The sequence below is a fragment of the Triturus cristatus genome, chromosome 3_2 (assembly GCF_964204655.1).
Source record: "Triturus cristatus chromosome 3_2, aTriCri1.1, whole genome shotgun sequence".
Lineage (NCBI taxonomy): Eukaryota > Metazoa > Chordata > Amphibia > Caudata > Salamandridae > Triturus > Triturus cristatus.
Genome location: NC_140584.1, coordinates 317,251,940 through 317,257,939, shown reverse-complemented (window position 1 = coordinate 317,257,939; position 6,000 = coordinate 317,251,940). Strand labels below are relative to the sequence as shown.

At 45.0% G+C, this 6,000-nt stretch overlaps 1 protein-coding gene across 1 annotated transcript in view; it reads left to right on the top strand.

Moving 5' to 3' along the window:
• Window positions 1-1,634: 1,634 nt before the first annotated feature.
• The window catches only part of LOC146857263 (uncharacterized), a 55,020-nt gene continuing 50,654 nt past the window's right edge, over window positions 1,635-6,000 (top strand). The window contains exon 1 of the mRNA XM_085647774.1: window positions 1,635-1,700. The gene's annotated coding sequence lies outside the window, so the exon portion shown is untranslated. The remainder of the gene's footprint in view (window positions 1,701-6,000) is intronic.

Below are 6,000 nucleotides of genomic sequence, written 5' to 3'. Positions count from 1 at the left end.
CCATAGTGTGCGTAGGTGCCTCGGGAAACCCAGGCCATGTTCTCTAGCAGTTTGTGCCCCATCTCTTTACTTATGGAGCCAGCTACCAAGCCCCCTAAGCCTATAGAAAAAATTTACTTTGCTGGCTAAGCCTATACAGCAAGTTACCCAGTTTCCTAAATCCACAGAAAATTCTACCTAGCTCAATAAACAGTCTTAGACAATCTGTCTAGCTCTATACACCCATGGAGCAGCCTACCCAGCTCCCTGCCCCTATAAAATAAGGTATCCAAATACCTAGACATGTAGACAAGCTCTTCAACTTCCCAATCCAATGGATCAACCTACTCAGCTCACTAAAACTATTGAATACGCACCCCAATTCACTTATCTTTTAGAACAGACCACCAGGTACCTTGAGGCTATAGAATACCCTATTCACTGCTGTAAAGCTGTTGAACAGTGCTACCCAAAGTTTTCTAGAACCACAACCCATTTTTTAGAACCACAAACTTTTGTGACCCGCCTACCTTTGATAAACATGAGTCTTGGTGATGTTCAATTGTAATTATACTAGAACAATCTAACCAGCTCCTCACACCTGCCTAACAAGCTGACACAGCACTTTAAGCCTATAAAACGAGCTACACAGCTCCTTAAAACTATAGAACAGCTTATTAGTCTTCCGAAACCTAGAGCAGGGACATCTATTTGAATTTGGGGGCCTTGGGCCAAACATATTTTGGGGGCCCCTCTTCAGGACAGCTTTAAATTTGTGATCCAGTTTCAGCTCTTCCATGTCCTCTTTGGCCAGGTCACTGACAATGCACAGTCACACTCTAAATGTGTTCACATATAATATTCAGGGCAAGTGGTGTGTGTTTTCAAATTGTAACATAACAACAGCTCACAAATATGAATGCACATAAACTCTATTAACCCCCTCCTATTTCTCATTTGTGAGGTCCTGTTTTGATCTGAAAGAAACTTTTTTAAGGATGTTGCATGAAACACAAACACAACAATTATCTGCAAAATGTGTGCAATAGACTCCAGACGCACATTCACAATAAAGAAAAAAACGGCATTTAAAACTACTATCTGTTTAAGTTTTATTTACGGTAATCTTTACGGTAATCAGGGCAAGAATCTGCAGAACAGAGCAACCCCCCCTCCCCCCCTAAAAAGATGGGGCCCTGGGCCAGAACCCACTTTGACCATGCCTTAAAACGTCTCTAATAGAGAACAAGCCACCCAGCTCTATCAAAAACAGTAGGGTGTTTCACGTTTTGAAAAGATACTTAAGAAATCCCTTCTTGATCCGAGCTTTCCTTTGTTTCTGGGTCACGTGGTCTCTGCCCTTTCGAGTTTTATTTGGTTGGAATTCATGTCACCTTTCTAAAGAGAAAAAAACCGATATATCTGGGTATGTCTGCCTGACAGCAAAATGAAATTTGACATGCCCTGAAGAAGCCCTTTGTGTGAGTGACAAGCGGTACTGAACGGAATTAGTAATTTGAAACTTAACTAACGGAATGTACAGGTAACCTCCCTTTTCACACTTTTTCTAGGGCACGGCTGCTTAAAAATGACCACTGGGAGGGCGTGGAAAAAGGGGCGGGGTGACGATTGGCCGTAGACGTTTCTCTGGACACCTCTACTTTTATACCACACACCTGGCAGAGGAGGCACAGAGAGGAGCTGGAGAGAGAACGGGACAGGTAAGACGATACGCATGGGCACAGAGAAGAGAGAGGGTTAAAGAGGAGAGGTAAAGGGTAGAAAGAGAGAAACGGGTTTCAAAGGGGTGTTTGTATGTTGCGCTTGTTTTTTGAAGTGATTCCGAATTTCGCACAGAAGGGCATTCTATGGACCTGCAGATAGAATAGCGATTGGGCAGTTAGCGACTGCCTCCAGCTGTGGATGAAAGGCGGAGGCGCAGATGAGGCGGGGAATGGCATAGGAAAAGTCATATAAAAACATAAGAAACAGGAGTGAGGGAGAGGCAGGCGCTAGTCGAAACGGGTGAGAGGGGCGAGCCAGACGTCAGCATGGAGCCAGACAAACCAGTCGGTCAGAACTTACTGACATTCCACATAGGTCCTGAGTACCAGCAGCACCTTTTTTCTGCAGTCACCTGAGAGCTCAACAGCACAACAGCCACCTCCCTACTCTGTTATGTTTATCCTTCCAGCAATTAAGTATTTTCCAAGTGAACAGACATAGGAAGTAAAAGGGGTAGTAGTTATCCGGCCATTGGTAGTAGATGGTGACAGGTGCAAGGCTAACAAAAGCGCAGTGGGTGCAGTGGCCCCGGGCCCAAGGGGTGAGGGGCCATTTGCACCTAAATTACGATTTTTGTTCGACAGAACCTTGGGGAAAGGGCCCACTTTATTTGTTTGCATGAAGGCTCGTGGCACCCTTGTTAGGTCACTGGGAGAGGAACACAATGTGCTAAAGTCCTTCATATACTCTGGTAAAGAGATCAGATGTGGTCATCCATGGCTTGTGAACCGCGGAGTGAGGCACTTATGCACGAGTGGATTAGCTGACTCACTTGCTGATCACGTGTGGGTCGTCCTGATCTGGATAACGGGAAGGGTCTGCCTATAAGTTTCCAAATTCTTAGGGCCAGAATTACATTTAGTTGGTAAACAGATGCCTGCAAAGCTAAGAAGACTTGCAATTCTCAACGATGTATGCTTTTTTTATTTCACGAGGTTTGTATAGTGCAAGCTGCAAAGTTAATAAAAAGAGATACGTTTACTGTCTTTTGACAGCTGGGACTTCACTAAGACTCTGGTTATGAGTTAACTGGAATTTGGTGCGGGTATACCAGGCTGTAGGGATCTCCCATTCCAGCCAGTATCCCTGCACCACATTTTGACAATTAAACGTTATGCTCCTCATAATGGGGAATAACCGCACAGATGTGGGAATACCAGGTCCTTTATCTCGTGGTTTTACTAGTTTCCAAATCTGCTGATCTTGGTCTGTGGGCGGTCCGGTTTGGTCTGGGGGGAGGGGGTGAGTGGGTTGGGACAGGCTAATGGCACTCCAGGGGGAGAGCTGTCTGTTCCCATGGTGTGTCATCCTTGGAGGGGCGAGGGGGGTGCCCACAGTGCCAGACTCTCATTGGCCAGAGATTGTCCTTGTTACAGGAGCCAGAGGTGAGATCCGAGGCCTTGCATACTTCCGGTGATGCTGCAGTACTGTGGTGTTGGCCACAGTTGTTCTGACCAGTGGTAGGGCAGAACAAAGATAAATCAGATCTTTGTGAACTGGACAGAGAATGTCACCTCTGCAAATGGAGACATTCCTCAACTTTGCAGGTAGAGAGTGCAACTTCACCCACCCTTAATGTCAGGGGAAAGTCTTCTGATTTCAGCAGAATGTGCTAAATCCATAAGAAAATCCACAGCCATCATTTCCTACAGCACAGAGATTGAATGTTAGGAGGGATTTCTGCCTGTGAATTCGCCTATAGGTTTAGCACTTCTTTCAGAAACTGCAGGTGTTTTCATTCCCATCCAACTCGAAATCAGTCTCTTCAAAAATGTGGCAATGGGTCACTTCAGGCAGCCATTTTGAGCTACAATTGACATCTCTCTCTGTGTTCATGTAATGCTGGCAATACATGCCTGTGTAGCCATGGTGGCAGAAAAGGTTACTTTTTAATACAGAATCAGACTGTAGACTGCTGGATGAGCATCATCTTTTGATGAAAACCTTAAGCAGCTCAAGGAGGAGTGAGTAAGTTAACGTGGGTGTAGTTTAAGAATAACATTCGGTTTTAGAGGTGGGCCATAATGTCAGATTGGCACAAGCAGTAAACCCGGTATCAGATGGATTTCTTCACTTACTATCACCACTGTCATTCTACAACCTGGAGGTGGTAATTCCAAGGCTGGCAGTTTTGTTGGGTGTAATCCAACTGTTTTCACTTTACTGCATCTGCTAGGAATCATTAGGTTCACTTTACCACCCAACTCTAAACTAGCCCTTAGTACCTAGTTCTCAGAGCTGAGAAATAAATTGAAGGCCAAAATAACAATTATATACTCAACTAAAATCATATTTTTATCAACAACATAACCAAAGAGTAATTCAAGAGTTGTGTCTGAGGTGGTAAGAAAATTCTCACCAGTTTGCTTAATGTTAAATTCCATGGAGAGACAGCATGCAGCAGTGAGAAAACAATCTCAAAGTAATTCTCCCCAAAGAATAACATCTGTTACCATGCATGCCAAAACTACATGTGGCTTAGCAACGCAGTCAATACCACAATTGTGTCGATAACATGAGTTCCATTCCAACACAAGTCATTGCAACAACTTGCTTTAGGGAAACACTGGACTTTGGAATAGTTTAAATTACTATTCCAACTCCAGTCAGTGTATCAGTAGGGAAGATGTTGGACTGAAAATACAATTCCCTAAAGCAAGTCATTGTAATGACTTGCATTGTTATGGAACTCAGGGTAATGTCGCAGTCATGGTAATGACTGCATTGTAAAGGAAGTATGATGTAATACCTGCGTTGTAATAGTTGTTTCCCCATCCCAAACAACTTTAATTTTCAGGAATGGTATTCTGTCTACCATGCAAATGAGTTTTTAGGTCTCGCTTGAGCCAGCGCATGCACTGCTCTGCGAGACATTTAGTAAGTGGGGTTTTCAAAGTGCTACCAAACGCTTTTGCTGGCCTAGTACTTGCGGTTATGTGCGCATGCATGCGCGCAGCCACCAGCTTTCAGCGCCCGAGGCGCCATCTGGAGCGCGATCACTTTCACTTCTGCTGCGTGCGCACCAGTCGCGTGTATTTTTTTTTACTTGAGACGCCCCTGACTCCCTTCCTTTCCCTCTCCTCCCCAGACCGGTCTCCGCCACATCTTTTGCAAGAAAGACTTAAGTAAAGCTCTAATGACATAGGGAAAGTGCATGGCACCCTTCACTGTGCATACGCTCTCATCTTATTACTCCTTTTCACTGCCCGCTCCATCCATGCACATCACCATATTTACCACCAAATGCTCACATTTTACTCTCCCCCTCCCACTTTTGCCTCAATTGGACACCTCCCCTTCCAATCCACACTGTCCTGCCTCTCTCATGCACCATTTCTCGTCACTGCCCTCTCCATTCCCCCTCGTTGAAATCGGTACTCCTTATAATTTGTTTATTCGTCTTACTGTACAGATAATGCTCTAGATACATCCCAGCCGCCATCTTGATAGAAAACAAACAGCCCTATCCGGCTCCCGCCCCTCTTCCATTCGCTATCTTCTCCGCAGGTGACGTTACTTCCGCACCTCAGAGCGCGAGCTTACCGCCATATTTTTTCGGGCAAGATTTTCCCTTTGTTCCTGCATATGAATAATGAGCATCCTTTCAGGAGGGGCGTGGCCAGTTAGCATCATTTTGGGGCTGTGTAGGGACTAATCAAGGCAAACTTGTACACCCGTTTTCCTATTTATTGTTTAAGTATTGATCTAGATTACAGTTCATGTTCGATTAAATACGAATGCTGGTTTAAATACATGCTAAAATAACTGCGGACAAAATCATAGGCATTGGCTCTTTGCAAATGGCGGGTTGGTTTGAGTGACACGCCTTCCAGAAATTGAATTGTATTAAAGTTAAACCCTCTCTGAAATAACACATCAGCCAGATCGCCTCTCAGCATTTCATTATGCACATCGTGCAGATGGCCAGGCTACAATTTAGGCTGCAATAATCTGCTGTTTGCATTTCTTTGGCTGAGAAACAACTGCGACCATGTAGCAAGCAGGCTGCAGTTTCCTCCACCCTCTCTCTATCTTCCTCCACCCTCTCTCTCTCTACCTCTCTCTCTCTCTTCCTCCACCCCTCTCTCTCTACCTCTCTCTCTCTACCACTTTTCCAACACCCTCTCTCCCTCTACCTCTCTCTCTCTACCTCTCTCTCTACCTCTCTCTCTCCCTCTCTCTCTCCCTCTCTCTCTCTTTACCTCTCTACCTCTCTCTCTCTACCTCACTCTACCT